This window comes from Rhagoletis zephyria, unplaced genomic scaffold (genome assembly GCF_001687245.7).
Source record: "Rhagoletis zephyria isolate East Lansing unplaced genomic scaffold, Rhagoletis_zephyria_1.1 Rzeph_scaffold_00303, whole genome shotgun sequence".
Taxonomy (NCBI): domain Eukaryota; kingdom Metazoa; phylum Arthropoda; class Insecta; order Diptera; family Tephritidae; genus Rhagoletis; species Rhagoletis zephyria.
Genome location: NW_016157387.1, coordinates 148657 through 165712, shown reverse-complemented (window position 1 = coordinate 165712; position 17056 = coordinate 148657). Strand labels below are relative to the sequence as shown.

At 36.0% G+C, this 17056-nt stretch overlaps 1 protein-coding gene across 1 annotated transcript in view; it reads right to left on the bottom strand.

Moving 5' to 3' along the window:
- Nucleotides 1-17056, bottom strand: part of LOC108358839 (paired box protein Pax-6-like) — a 145214-nt gene that overhangs the window by 79076 nt on the left and 49082 nt on the right. The window lies entirely within an intron of this gene.

Sequence of the window (17056 nt, the reverse complement as noted above, 5' to 3'; positions counted from 1 at the left end):
AGAACTTTACCGAATCTGAGCAAAGGTACACAAAAGGGAAATGTTTACACATTATGAGAACGTTAACTGAGAATTCTGACAGTACAACGGAACCACGAATTGCGGATACACCTTTGTTACTTTCAGACAACTATGAGCTTTTTCAAGTCTTCTTAAACAACATACCTTTGTGAGCAGAACTGATAAAGCTACTGCAGAGCTGCGGCGATATGAAAATATTGAGGTATATTTTCATACGCACTTCGATATAATTAATTGTTGGGAGGTACACAAATGCGAAATGCCGCTGTTGCATAAAATCAGTCGTAGAGTAATAGCCACTCCTTCAACTAGAGCATCGTCAGAAAGGGTTTTTTCTTCTGCTGGAAATGTTATTTCCGACAAAAGGTGCCACCTTTTTTCAAATGATGATGCCCTTAATCTGTTGATATTTTTGCATTATAATATGCAGTTAGGAAACCAATAAAATTAACAAAAATTGTATTTACAAATGTTTTGTCTTTGATACTTTCATTACAGCAGTTATGCCATGCACTTGTTTTTCAAATCAAGCACTTGTTATTTGAATCGAGCACTTGATAGTGTGAATTACTCACTCAACCGACAATGTTTTTTCAATGCTATCGCACGTTATGTTTGGAAATAAATGAGTGCGAGTGTGTGCAGATGTGAAAAGAAAGCGAGTGACTTAAAATGTAATTTGNCAGCTGGTACAATCACACCACAAGAACATACACGGTCAATCGACTTGATGGGCCATTTAACAAATGAAGCATATTAAGGGCCGTAAACTTATCTATTTTTAACTATAGTAGTATACAAACGTAAGGAACATACAATACATATATGTATATATATCAGTCTTTCTTAGATTAAAAATTCATCTCTTACATAGATGAAAAAAATATGAGATCAAATTAAGCATATGCAACTTTTTCATGCCAAGTATGAATAAATACTCCAAAGAGCTAAAAAAAGGGCTAGGGGCAATTTTAAATTTATGTGGCCAAAAAAAGTATGTGGTAGCTAAATCTAGCCACCATAGGGCTAAAACGGCAACACTGACCCCAAGCATGCAGAGCGCCGCTCTGAGAACGGTGACAACACACACATTCATACATAGTACATGTTTATCCGTACAAATCGCGTGCTGTGGTGTTGATGGATATTCAACATTTGAAAGCAAATTTATATGCCTGGGTGTAGCTGCCCTGCAGTGAAAAGCCAAACCAGTTAGAAAAAATACTAGCTCATTAACTAGTATGTGCCTACCAGTTCGCCAATTTCGACATCTATGTAAACTCCTGCCACGTAGATGAAAAGCTGGGCACGCCTTTGTATACAAAACAATTAAAGTATTTAAACCGTCGGTATATCATACGGTCAGTTTGTTCTTTTAGAGCGCATACATGGTTCCATAATAATGATTCCAGTATCTTCATTTATGTATATTGTAACTATCAATATCTTATAAGGAAAAGTGTAGATTTTTTTAATCTAAAACTAATAAAGTGAGAAGGACGAAATTCGAAGATGTGGTAGTTAACATATTAGTCTTTGACATATATTTTTTTCAAAAATAAATATTGGAAATTTCCAAGGATATTCAAGGATAAAATTTTAAAATGACTTTTTCAAATACTTATTCGTCCTGGTGCACCCAAAAATACAATTTTTTTTCTATTCTACAGAATTCTTGCCAATAATCCCGGGATTTTGGGGACCTTAAAAAGGCCGGGATCCCGGGATTAACATTCCTAGTCTGGGCAAACAACATTTAAAGGTATCGCCCTCACCGATATGCGCTAAAACTAAATTTAAAAAATACCGGAAATTTTAATTACAAGTATTTTTTACCAATATTTAAAATAATTGAGGAATTCATAACGGTGTCGTAAGTGCCATATTGTTGTATGTCGTAGACTTTAAAAACTTAAATAAATATTTAGTGAACATGAAACCATAAACAACTATTTCGTAACACTCCGAAAATTCATAATATGACTTCGATGGTACTTTTCGAACCCCCGTAATATATTTTTTAGGCGTTTAAAGTTTATGATATACAATACGACACTTACGACACCATTGTGAATACCCCAAATAAATAATAAATAGTAGCTTACGTGTGAAATAGAAGTATATGTTTTTGTGCAATATGTTTATTTGTATGTATGTAATAATTAAAATCGCGTTTTGCCGTTTTTTTTCGTTTGGGCATTCTTCATTACAAGCATTCGTGTTGTTCCTTTATTTCAACCATTTTAATAACACGCTTATCGAGATAAACTAGTTTTGTGAATATATTGATTTTTTCGTGTGTTTTAAAAATTTTTGATTTTGTCGCACGGTGTTATATGTATATATGTATATGTATAGTAAATTTTAAACACAAATATCAGAAGCCATGGGCCAAATATTGTAGAATTGCGTTTTTAGTTTTTCACTCTGACGTCAGTAATTCAAAAATGATTTAAAAAATTCCTGTAGAATTAAAACAGATTCAAGTTTCGGGTGCAGAAGGGCTGCTAAGTATTAAAAATATCCTTATAGAACTGTATCCAAATAATTCAAAATATTTGTTTTTGAAAAAATTATATGTTAAGGACTTACATAAACTCGATAGCATGCATGAATTTCGTTCTTCTAACTTTATCAGCTTAAAAATTACCTATTCGTCCTTGTGAATCCAACAAATTTTAATTTTTTAAATTCTGATTGTGTTGCTTATTGGCCGTTTAGTATAATTAAATAATTTATGTGTGAGCTATAGGCCGTATGTTAAATAAAAAAGTAAATGTTTCTCTGCTTTATTTACTTTTTAGTTTTATTTTGGTCGATGTTTCGCCTTCAGTCTGAAGGCATCTTCAGGAACTATTAGCTTTGTCCGGTCGACAAATTCTTAGATTATAAAGAAATCTCCTATTGCATTTGGTACATATTAGGTTCGTTCGCGTAGCTGTTAATTGTTCATGTTTAACCAAAACTTACAAGTTTTTGCGTTCGCGTACGCAAAAAACTTGCAAAGTAGGGGAAATTGAGAGAGCAAAGTGACATTTCATTTTGAGGGGAAGCTGCTGGTTTCTGCTGGAAAAATTTTTGCCAACAGGAATTTGCCAACAGGAAAACAGCTGATCAAAAACAGCTGGTTGGCATTTACGCAAATCACAAAATTGAATTTGATGGTTTGGAAGTTAAAAATTACAAAATGCGACTAATTAAACTTGTAAGAAGTAAGTAGTTATTTGTTTAATCAATAAACTGTGCCAGGATACCACTTTGTAATGAGTTTTCGTACGTTTTAAATTTTACACTTTTGAATGTAAACAAAAATTATATCAGCTGTTCGTCTAACTTGCAAGTTTCTGCAAATTTTCTGTTCGCGTACTATTTTGGATATTTCTCTCTTGTGAGCGAACAGATGACATTTCGCCGGAATTTGACAGTTGGTTGGTTTCTGCTGGAGATTTTAAACGAACGCACTTATTATCAATTGTAAGCAACATCCATTTAACAGAATTTTTAAGTGAGAGGCGTAAGTTATGTCAAAGAACGTAAATCTATAAGAAGAGACAACACGTTATAATTGTAGCGAGTGTGAACATCAGGAGCGTGCCTCCTCTTTTACCCAAATAGGTTTTTAAATTGGATGAAAAGAGAAGGAACGCTCCTGATGTTCACACTCGATACAATTATAACGTGTTGTCTCCCCTTATAGATTTACGTTCTTTGGTTACGCTAAGTTGCCATACTCAGACCATAAGTAGTTTGGCATATTCTATGTACTTTGCAATGATATCTACAGACGAACTAGATGTTTGCATATTCTATGTAAGTATACTATGTCTGGACTAGGGATTTTTCGAATGTCGTATTTTTCACATTCGCAAATGCGTACGTGAATGCGAATTTTCGGAATGGCATGTGTGAATGCGCATGTTAGGAATCACATTAAAAAAAACTATAATCAACTTAAAAATTTTACAACTTAACAATTTTGTATAGGCCTAAACGACCTTGGCCGTGTCCAAATCAGCACGCCAGTCTGCTCTCTTCTGTGCTAGCTGGCGCCAATTGGAAATGCCAAGTGAAGCCAAGTCCTTTTTCACCTGGCCTTTCCAACGCAGAGGAGGCCTTCCTCTTCCTCTGTTACCAGCATCGCGGCCCACGTTGAATATTTTCAGAGCAGGAGCGTTTCTATCCATTCGAAAGACATGGTCAAGCCAGCGGAGCCGCTGAATTTTAATTCGCTGCACTGTGTCTATATCGTTGTAAAGCTCATACAGCTCATCGTTAAATCGTCTGCGGTATTCGCCATCGCCAACTCGTAAAGGCCCGTAAATCTTTCGCAGAATCTTTCTCTCAAAAATTCCAAGAGCCGCTTCATCATATGTTTTCATTGTCCATGCCTCCGCGCGCATGATGAGTGACTTATAGAGTGTGATCTTTGTACGACGAGAGAGGGCTTTACTTCTCAATTGCCTACTCAGTCCAAAGTAGCACTTGTTGGCAAGAGTGATTCTCCGTTGGATTTCAAGGTTTACATTATTATTGGTGTTAATGCTGGTTCCCAAATAAACGAAGTCGGCCACTTTTTTAAACTTGTAACTGTCGACAGTGACGTGGGTGGCAAGATGCGTATGCTCTGACTGTTTGTGTGATGACAGGAGATACTTCGTTTTGTCCTCGTTCACCACCAGACCCATGCGCTTTGCTTCTCTATCCAATTCCGAGAAGGTAGAACAGACGTGGCCCTTGTTTTTACCGATAACATCGATGTCGATGTAGTTCTTAACCTATACAATGTTTTAATTTAGTAGAAAGTTCAAAAGGGGCACATTATATTTCAAAAAAGTAATTTTGCTGCCTTTTTCCACTTGGAACGCTGGCGGGTGGAACGTTCAAGTATTTTAGTTTAGTTTTCCACCATTCGAGAGGATTTTCACCGAGATGAGCTCGTTTTTCTTTAAGATGGGGCTTCAATTGAGCTTTAATTTCACATTTTTTAATGTCTCCAGATTTTACATCTGAGCCTTCGCTTTCGCTGGAGGAATCTAAAATTATTCCTAGGTTGCTTATAAGACTTTTAGCAGTACTTGTTGAAGGCCTATCAATGTTGCTTGATATACTACCTAACCGCTTAGCGCCTGAAGCTAAATGCCGGTTATTGTCCGCACCCTGGTTAGACAGACTTAGAGCCATTTCAACAATATTAGAGTAGACTCTCTGCCCATGTACACATTCGCATTCGCAAAATATTCGTGTCATTTGATGCGAATGTCGAATGCGAATGTGTAAAATGATGTGAATCATTCCCATAGCGAATGCGAATGCAAATATTCGCAACATCCCTAGTCTGGACATACAAGAATCCCAAACGTTAAAAAGTGGTAAAGACAAAACTAGGTGTAAAGTAAAACGGGTCTTAAGGCCTAAATCTTACATAAATACATAAAGTTTTAAAAAATCGGCCATCAAATAAGAATGTTACACCGAAAAACGGGATTTGGTGTTTTAGCGGGTGCTTAAAAACATTTTACACCCAAAACTTTTCCTCGATATACATATTATAAGTGTTCAAATAAAACTGACACACGCTCAACTTTTTTTCAAACTAATACACTAATACGGATAAGTGTCCATAGCTGTATGCCGATTCAAGTTGCGCAGTGTGTAAGTTAAATCTTTTACGCATAAATCATATTGCACTTCAAAAGCAGAAAAAGTAAGTAGCATAAAAAGTTAAATTGTTGCTTTCCGCATAGGAGAGCAAATTAAAATTAAAATTTAAGCGCATGTGGATTTCCCTATGGTTAAGTTGATTTCGAATACGCATTACACATTGTGTCCACGCAGACACACACCATGCTTATTGTACTTTGTACCCTTTTATGATTTTCTCTATATTTTCCATTACTGTCTTTGTAGCCCTTTCTTCTTATTGAAAATCAGGGATGGTATGGACATTAGAGTGGTCCAAAAACATTAGAGTGGTTCTATACCGAAAAAGTATACCCTTAATTTTTTATTTTGAAATCAATAAATATTTAGATGCCGCTCAAAGCGCTCCAAGTTTTCAATGTATTTTTATTTGGAAAAAATAAAATTTTTCGGAGAAATAGTGTAGAATTCTTGAAAATCAATATTTTTCGATCGGAAGACCCTGGTTCTCTTCTGGAGACTTTCAGTAATAATACCTAATAGTTTATTTAACCATTTTTTAATACTAACGATTTTTTATTGGTCACCCCATTGCATTTTTCGGGGTTTTTGGCGGACCTTTAAATTATAGTTGCGATGAAACAATGGTTAAATAAACGATTGGGTATTATTATTGGGAATCTCCTGCAGATAAGCAGAGTTTTCTGGTAGAAAAATATTGATTTTTAACTATTCTATACCATTTCTACGAATAGTTGTTTTTCCCCATATAAAATTCATAGAAAACTTTGGGCGCTTTGAGCGACCTGTAAACATTTTTTGATTTCAAAATAAAAAATTAAGGGTATACTTTTTCGGTATAGAACCATCCTAGGGGGTGAGAGCTTAAAAATTCCGAATTTACTTTTTCACATGCATTTTTGGACCACCCTAATGTGCATGCATACACATGTACATGAATCTTGATTGATTAAACACACACAACGACAGTCACTACTTGAATATGTATGGCTACGTACATTTGGATTAATGACGCCGTGCTGCTGAGGATATTGCCAACGCGGCTCCCCCTGAGCAAAAATTGGTGACACTTGAGAATTTATTATTTTGTCACGCTATTATTGCTATTGTAATAACTGTTGTTTTTGTATAACTCTATTTTTTTTACAGTTTATTTGCTTTTGTTGTTGCTCATAATGATGTTGATGCTATTACGATACAAAGCCTAAATAAAGCGTAAACAAACACACACATGCTTTTGGGTGGGTTGCCAGTCAATTCATATTGTGGCCCATTGTCCCTTTCAACTGTTTACTTAACTTTCGATTTTTGACAAGCACACGCATATGTATGTAAGTACAACTGCCAACTCAATTGCCCGCACTTGACGTACTTGAGACACTTGACACTTGACGATCAAACAGACTGGCAGAGCCTGAATAACATTCAGCTTTTCGAAAGGACTCGGTCGTGTGTAACTGTTCTTGACTACATGGACGCATACGAAGCAAAAGATTGCGGCGACGATGCTTTTGGTTTAGACGAATTGCGGTGCACCGCGGCCCTATTCTAACAGGGACGCCTTTGCGGCTAAACTGACAAGAGAAGAAGACAGCACTTTTGTGGCATATATACATATTCTTGTCAGCGTGCAGGCCAAGGCGTATTTAACAGGTGATAGCAGCACCCTTTTATTTTTCTTCGACTCATGGCTTCATATGCCAAATGGCTGCTGTTGATTGGTTGGAGCAGTTGATTGTTTATTGTTTTTTGTTCTCTTTCACATCATTCCTATGAAATTTTTGACAGTCTTCGCCGCAAAAGCAAAAACAAAATACATGTACATTTTGTTGTTGGCGTACCGATACCACCTTATTGAATACGCCTTGGTGCAGGCATTAAATCTGTTTAGAAAAATATGACCCGGGCTACAGAAAAGGGTTCATATTTATGTGGACAGAACAGCGACCTGCTTGTGGAACAAAAAGGAACATCAATATTTAAGGATACCTTAAAGCCTTTACACGACCTGCTGATAAACTTTAAAATTGGTCCTGATAGCTTAATAGTTTTCAATGTGCCACGGTGTATTAATTTAGTAGGCCAGATGAACTGTTGTTGAGGATAAAAATCTAGTGAGAGCCTTTCCGATCTGTTCGAGATTTAATGGAGTTTTATAAGGCGGTTGCAAGCGTTAACTCACGGAATAACACGGCCGCCGAGATCTTGGGATTTGACACCATCGGACTTCTTTCTCAAAGCAACGTGATAGGTATGGTCTTTGCCAATAAACCCGAGATGATTCCAAGCTAAAAAACGAAATCATACGCGTTATAAATGATATAAAGCCCGAACAATACAAAAATGTTACATAAAATTTTAAAATAGGCATCCTCTGTTGCCAGAGGAGTCGTGGTGGGCATTTAGTAGATACTTTGTTTCATACATAAATTCCATAAACTGAAAATCATGATGAAATAAAAACACATTTCGACAATTTTTTTTTGTTTGATTTGTAAAAGAAAATCTGCGGTCTTATTGAATCGCCTTGTACAGTAGAACTTAGTTGATCCGGATATTGCTAAACCAGATCCTTCTGTAATCCGGAGGATTAAAGAATTATTTACCTTGTAATCCGGTCCGACCACGGTCTCCTTAATTTAGATCCCGTGTCGTGTAATGAAATGTTCAATAATTTAATAAAATACAACACATTCATGCTATTTTCACTTACATACATCATTTGATAGACTGTTATTCAATTTATTTCATATTTTTCGTAGTCATTATTGCATACTTGCTACTACATTGAACAACGACACACATTTTACCGCCCATCACTTTGCAGCTTGAGGATTCACAAATAAGTGTGAAATGGGACAAAGTCAGTTTTTCATCGAATGGCACCAAAAAGGCCAATTATAGGTGTTTTTCAACAGAAATTTAATGCCTTTGGCAATCCGGATAGTCCGAATTGATCTGAGGTTTTACTGTATTAATTCTTGATCTATATTTCCATACACTCACAGACAAAAAAAAAATAAAGGCGCGACATTTTAACAAATGTTGACTATTTTTCATTGTTTATTTAGTGGTTAGTAATCTAGATGTGTATTTAAACTGATAGCCGTTTTTATACTCGCAATTGTACATAAAGTGATTATAACGGCTGTTTGTGGGTCGAGTGAAATGTAGGGTGTGGATTAAGCGTAACAGAGCACATAGGTTATCCTATGCGCCTAGACACTGCCCCATCAAGAACGTTGTGCGCGTAATCGCATCCTTCATGAGGTGATCCTGTTTCCACTGAACACTACGGATCCATACCCGAGGGTGGCGACTCAACCCTCTACCCCTAATATAGAGGGTATCATGCATCGGGTAACGCCTCGAGCGGGCCCGCTCCGCCAGAAGTTCTCACCGGCGCAATACAGGAAACGCATCGAGCGGACCTAGTGCCACGAGTCCGCGTCGGCTGTAGACAGGGCCAGGTCGACAGAAAATACCACGAGTGGACCTGTGAACCTCCCAACGAGTGTATCCGTTAGAGCGACACGGGATCAATATCTACCTACATAGGTAGGTTCGGTCTAAATTTAAGTGGGCAACGCTGGATGAGGACCAGCTTCTGATCCTACAACAGGAGGAGGTGGACAATGACACCGGTGCCGAACGGGAGGAGCAAGAAGCAATGGATGTCACCAACTCCGACGATGTTTCAGATCCTACAAATTTATCTGCAACACTACAAGGCAACCTCGACCTTCGTATCCGCGAAAAAAGCCTTGTTCTAGTCCAAGCACCGTAGATAGTCTAAAACTAGGTTTGTCTACTGAACTTTGGTAACAGCTCCAGTGGCAATTGGAATCAGAGCATGAATTCTTATTAAACAAGTATTTTCGTACTCTTTTAATACAGCGACGAGGATTCATAATCGTAAGCGTCCAACTTAACAAGACCACGATCTGGTTGTTAAAAATATACGTGGCCCACTTTAGCCAAGTTTTCCACCCTACAGACTGCAGAAAGTTGTGAAGGAGACGAACCGCAAAAGACTCCTGGTCATAACTGGGGTTGCATTTCCCGGGTTGCTCTTACCTGGACCCACTCGTCCTTAGGTAACACCGTCTTCCGAACCCTAAAAATATCCGGGCCCTGACGAAATCTTTCCCGCCCAACTAAGAGAAGCTAAGGACATACTGTGCCTATTGATTTCTAAGATTCTTAAAGCCTGTTTAACAAAGGCGTAGGTGGTCGTTTTACTAAACGGATACAGGGCGGCTCATGTGAAACCGAAAGATTTCAGGCCACACTTCATTCTTCCTAAAAACTCTAGAGAGGCTCATTGATTAATATATTCGGCGGAATATAAAAAATTGCTATCTCCCCCGAACCAGCATGCATATCACAGGGGCAAATCTATGGAGACCGCGATTCACGAAATCGTACGACGATTAAAAGAGGATTTGTCATTAAGGAATACAAGCTGGAAGCTTTTCTCGCTTTCAAGGGAGCTTTCTGCCATGTTTATCCGGAGTCTGTTGTAAATTCCCTACTTAGGGTGGGGGCGCAGAACTGGGAGATGGCTCCATTAATAAAAATGTGGCCAGAGTCACCCCGCGAGGGGATCTTTACTCTCCGTGGGTGAGGTGTTACAAAATGCACTCAGTGTTTAGGCGCGACTGCTAACACCGGGCGCCTAAATTCGTGCTATGTACTGCTGCATGTGCAAACATTTCCTTTATGTAATTTCTGAAATTTTTGCACATCCACTTCTCAACTGCCATGTAATTGAACTTTCTTAAGTTTCAATTAGATGGCACTTCAAAGTATGCTCGGCCTAGTCTGATGCATCCTCCGGACACTGCTTCCGGATCATTTTGAGGACTCTGCATGGCTTACAACCATGTAGAGGTGGTAAACGAACTTTACCATTGTCCACAGTGCCTACCCACCTTTTTTGAACCAATGAATATATTTTTTTATATAAATACATACATGCAAACATACTGGTCTCCCCTCTCACTGAGTTATTCATGGTCCTTCGAGCCGGATATTTGCGGCTATGTTACATTCACTAGCCGACCAAGTCATCTAGGGGGCCGGTATGTTTAGGCGTGACTGCTAACACCGGGCGCCTAAATTCGTGCTATGTACTGCTGCCTGTGCAAACATTTTCTTTATGAAATTTTTGCACATGCATTTCTCAACTGCCATGTAACTGAACTTTCTTAAGTTCTAATTAGATGGCACTTCAAAGTATGCTCTGCCTAGTCGGATGCATCCTCTGGACACTGCTTCCGTGGAATTTTCGGACTCTGCATGACTTACAACCATGCAGAGGTGGCAAACGAACTTTGCCATTGGCCACAGTGCCTACCCACCATTTTTGAACCAATAAATATTTTTTTTTTTATATAAATACATACATGCAAACATACCGGTCTCCCCTCTCACTGAGTTATTCATGGTCCTTCGAGCCGGATATTTGCGGCTATGTTACATTCACTAGCCGACCAAGTCGTCTAGGGGGCCGGTATGTTTAGGCGTGACTGCTAACACCGGGCGCCTAAATTCGTGCTATGTACTGCTGCCTGTGCAAACATTTTCTTTATGAAATTTTTGCACATGCATTTCTCAACTGCCATGTAACTGAACTTTCTTAAGTTTCAATTAGATGGCACTTCAAAGTATGCTCGGCCTAGTCTGATGCATCCTCCGGACACTGCTTCCGGAGCATTTTGCGGACTCTGCACGGCTTACAACCATGTAGAGGTGGTAAACGATCTTTACCATTGGCCACAGTGCCTACCCACCTTTTTTGAACCAATAAATATTTTTTTGTATATAAATACATACATGCAAGCATACTGGTCTCCCCTCTCACTGAGTTATTCACTCAGTCTTGTGAACATTTGGTCCAAGGTATGTACGCTTAGAATCAATCCTACCAAGGCCGAGATGCTACTCTTCACAAGGAAATATAAAATTCCTCTATTCAAACCTCACATTTTAAACGGGAGAGAACTTACTCTCAAAACCGAGGTCAAACGCCTTGGAATTATTCTACACAAGAAAATTGACTGGATGGGCAAAAAAGGAGGAATAAACCCACATAAAGTTCACTGGATTTATACAGCTGTTATAAAAGGCAGCGGTAATAAATTCTGCTTTTCAAAAATTATTCGGTACAAAATTCTAAAAAAATGTGGAAAAATTCTTTGCAGTAAAAATTATTTGGGGTAAAAATTTTTTATTTTAAAATCCTGTAAGAACCAAATGATGTAGAATAAAAATTTGGTAAGTAAAATTCTGGATTCAAAATTATTTTGGGCCAAAATTGTGTATTTTTTACATGTATGTATGTATGTCCTGGAATTTCGCACTCAATGTGGCTGTACAGGATCTTGTCCATATGCTTTTGCATTTGCATATTCGGTGCATTTGTAAAAATGTCAACAATAAAATGCAACGGTTGCCCTGCTAACAAGCAAGAAATTTGCAAATTCAAGACTATTTTCACAAGATCCTGAACAGCCCTAATATTTCACCAACTTCCAGATGAGCTAGAGACCTCAAACTTCACACTTAGCTCGTAACCTGATGACAACGCAGTGAAATAAAATGTCCTACTAGGTGGCGAAGACGCACAGTGGGCAGCAATTAGTCTGTATTGGAATATTTTTTCAACTCGGAGGAGAAGCTCGGCCAAACACTAACATATCGCACACCCAGGCGCTAACTCAAATTTCATAGAGGGAAATTTAACTGCTTGTGGAACGTACAGATTCAACGCAAGCCCAGAAGTCGGTTAAAAATAATGAGAAAATTACGATTTTTGTGTAAAGACGAAGTCGCATTTTAAAATATGCATGCAATTAAGGTAACTAACAAATTTGTGTTTTAGCCAGGGCTGCCGAAAGCTTTCGCTGGATAATCGCTTACCCTAAAAAAATCGTCATTTCCGCCAAAATATCGTCAAATTTTAGTTTATTATATTTTTGTAACAAAATAAAAAATACAAAAGAATTACATACAATCGTATGCAGTCGTATTCATAAAAAAAGCAATTGCATTTTCTTATAATTGCGTACCTTTGACTTAAATTTATTTGAAAAAATTGAGTAACAGGTCTAAAATTTTAAGAAAAAGTATTTGCTTAGGTTTTATGCTAGGGCTCAATAAATATGACCACACATTACAAAACCGAATGGAACCCACATTGCATATGGATTAATAAATGTGGATTTGCAGTTGTTAACGCCAACTTAAAATTACAATTTAAAACACAACTGCTTTTAAATAGTTGAACTCCACTGGTTTGAAGTTTTGAAGATTTTGATCCAGTTTTAAAGAAAGGGTCTTCGCACTGAGCTTGGTACTCGGTGTTCGGTATTTTTTTCCAATGTATGTATGTATTTTGTTTGTATAAATTATTTTATTATCGGTGTACCGGTTACCGAATTATCGTGAAGGAAGCTTGATAATTTTTCTGGTAGTTAGTAAACTGCAATCGGCTGTTCGATATTTATTCAATTTTAAATCCGCCCTCTGCCGAAAGCATAACGCATATGAGTAAGTAAAATTCCTTAAATTTTCTGTTACAATTTTTTATTTTTTTTGTTTAAGGAGAAAGCACGAATCCGCTGTTCATAAACATAGTTTACCAGACTAACAAAAGAAAACTGAAAAGGACGTTCACAGTTGATACAATTACTGAGTGTCAACCTCCTAATTTTTTTTGAAGTCGGTTAAAATAAGTTAATTATTATAAATTTTTAATAGCAATATTTTAACATTTCTAATAAAATATCCATAAAAAAATCTCAGCCCCCTCACTAAATTATGCTCTGCGTACGCCCATGTAGGTTAGAGTGGTCCAAAATAATAAAGTCGGAATTTTAATGCCGCCACCCCCTAGGATTGTTCTGAACCGAAAATAAATATACCCCTATTTTTTATTTTGAAATAAAAAAATATTTAGGGAGTGCTCACAGCGCTCAAAGTTTTCCATGTATTTCATATGGGGAAAAAACAAATTTTCGTAAAAATGGCATAAAACTCTTGAAAATCAATATTTTTCAATCGTAAAACTGTGGCTCTTCAGGAAACTTCAAATATTGATATCCAATTGTTTATTTAACCATTTTTTATGATTAAAGATTTTTTATTGGTCCCCCCATTGCATTTTCAAGGACCCATAAAATATAGTCACCATGAAAAAATTGTTAAAGGAACAATTGGGTATTATTATTAAGTTTGCCGATCGAAAAATATTGATTTTCAAGAATTCTACACTAGTTCTTCGAAAAGTTGTTTTTTCCCCATATAAAATACATTGAAAACTTTGAGCGCTTTGAGCACACTCTAATTTTTTTTTATTTCAAAATAAAAAAATAGGGGTATAATTTAAAATATAGTCACCATGAAAAAATTGTTAAGGAACAATTGGGTATTATTATTAAGTTTTCCGATCGAAAAATATTGATTTTAAAGAATTCTACACTATTCCTACGAAAAGTTGTTTTTTGCCCATATAAAATACATTGAAAACTTTGAGCGCTTTGAGCACACTCTAATTTTTTTTATTTCAAAATAAAAAAATAGGGGTATAATTTTTTTGGTATAGAACAATCCTAGGGGCTGGCGGCATTAAAAATGCGACCTTATTTTTTACATACATTTTTTGACCACTTTTATGTAGGTGTGCTATACGTGTAAACGCCAATCTAGTATATTGTTATTAGGTGGCGCAGGAGGGAGATATTTGGGAAACCAGTATTTATGATCCGATTTGGTTCATACTTAGAAAGCTTATTTAGAAATAAGTTTTTACTATTAACTTTTTTAATACTGAAATTAAAGCGTTGTTATTCTGTTCTTAAATAAAAATAATGGGCAGAAGAAGTCAATTAAATTTTTAGCAACTCTTTTAAGAAAACAAATATGACTTGAGTCTAGTCTTTTTTTCATTACTCTTTTAATTTTTCTATATGCTTTTACAGCTTTTATCTTTTGGGATATTTTTTGGCCATTTTGAATTGTCGTGAGTTGAGCTTTCGCACAAATGAACTCACCTTTCAAATCATTGATAAGTTTATATAACCCTGAGTTTCATTTCCCAACGATGCCAGCCTCAACATTGTTTTGTGTTCTAGGGAAAGAGATAGTTGTTTACTCATCGTATATTGACCAAAATTTTGATAAATATTTTGGCTGAGATTTGTCTTCAAAAATGTATTTTTTTCTTTCAAACCACAAGCAAAAATTGTTTGCAAATGTATCTTCAAGAGCAGTGACGTAACTATACCATCTGAGGCCCGCGGAAAATTCTTTGTATGGGGCCCTCCCAGTACAAATAGTCACGTTGTAATTTAATTTTAACCCTAGAGTACTAAAAATATTTTACATACGTTAGTACTAATGATCAGGGAAGACAAAATTATGCACAAAAAACTTAATTATGTGATCATTAAAATGACTCCAAAATATTAAAAATAACGCATAAAAAGTTTTTGTGCATACATATATGTATTGAAAATGAACGCGTAAGTCACAAGACTTTGCTGGACAGAATTTAAATTTCTCCAGGTGAAAATATTGCAACATTTTATTGACGTGTTGATTTACCCAAAATATTTTTTTGCTGATATTGAGCAGTTACAATAAATGCAGAATAAAACTCCTTGCTCAGTTCGCAACATACCTGGAAACTGCTTTCGCTAAAAACGAAATATTTTCGTTGAATTTTTCATATTCCTATTGGAAAACAACAGTCGAAATATTTTCATGAGTATATTAGAATCGTTTACTAGAAAATAACGGGACTTTCCGTTGTTTGTCAGCTTTTTCTTTTTTTTCTTATCTCCTCAAATCTATTTTCAGATGAATTTATGCGAAAAGTCATTAACTTATTACCAAAATAATCATTTTTATGCATTTTTATGCTTCTTGGCCAAAATATGTATTTTGTGTCATAGTTACGGTGACCATCCGTTCTGTTTTTTGCAGGACCGTACTGTTTTTCAAAGGTCGGTCCTGCGTAGTTTTTCAAACCTGAGAAACCTGAAAATGTACTGATTTTTTCCAAGTGTCCTGCATTTGTCCCGCATTTTATGCATTATTTTAAAATTATCGGACTATGGATGGATTTTTTCAAAAAAGTATTTTTTGGTACTTTTCGTAGCTTTTCTTCAATATCTCATGAAAAAATCCCCCAATCAACGTAAGCAACTTACAGCTCGAAGGGTATTGATGTGCCTCTTAGCAAAATATATAACTTGTGGCGACTTCAATGAAAATTATTAGTGCTACAGGCGACCATTTGCATTTTGTCGTCAAAGTCACAAAAAGTGAGATTTTCAATCAAATACGCAGTTTCATTTGATTATTTTTTTTATTATTTTAAAAATTCGGTAAAGAAGATATATCACTACAGTAAATTTTGAGCCAAAGATAATGAAAATCGCATTAGAAATGTAGATGCTATGGAGCGCAATCTGCACAAATTGTATATTTTTGTAAAGGGCACTTTGTAACTCGCCGTTTACGTCGATTCATGATGTCGATTTTGGACAAATAACTGCGAAAAGTACCAAAAAACAAAAAAAGGGTATTGTTTTCGTTTTTAACAACTCAAGATTTGCCTATAAAATAATCTTTTAAAGATTTTCACTAAGCTATCGTGTAAGCTATTTTAGTTATAATATGTTTTACTATACTTTTATAAAAATTTATGTAAAAAAGATTAATATCGATGAAGAAAACGTGATTCATTTTTAAAGTTTAAAATGTATTAAGAGTTTAGAATCATAAATACTCTTTTGATATTTTTATACTACGTAAATATATGTAGGCATATTTTTGAAAAATTGTCCTTCATTTTGAATCCATATTTATGGTCACCGTATGTANGTCATAGTATGCATTTGCATATCGTCGCCTGGGTAAAAGATTGTCGTAAGCGCAGTTTTGACCATTTTTAGTTATAGATGCAGTAATATATTTTGAAATAAGGTCTTTCGATTGGTGTTATCTGTTTTTAGATATCTCGTTTAGTTTACGAGATATTGACTACAATTTCTTCGATAATTTAGTAAAAATTTAGTTAGTGATGCAGTCATATTAAACTAATCAATATATCTAAAATGGCGTTCTCCATTTTTGGATATCCTTTAGTTTCCGAGATATTGCGTATAAAGTGTCATTAATTTAGTAGAAATTTTGATCACATTTTGTCGTACCTGGCTGCCAAATTGTGGACAAATGACGCTTACGGCAAAATTTTACTAAAGAAAATCCTTCATAAACTCAAAACTAATTAAATTTTAATAATTAAATAATTTAAGAATTTTGTGAACTAGTAACATTTTCAGAGACTTTGGAGAAATTCTTC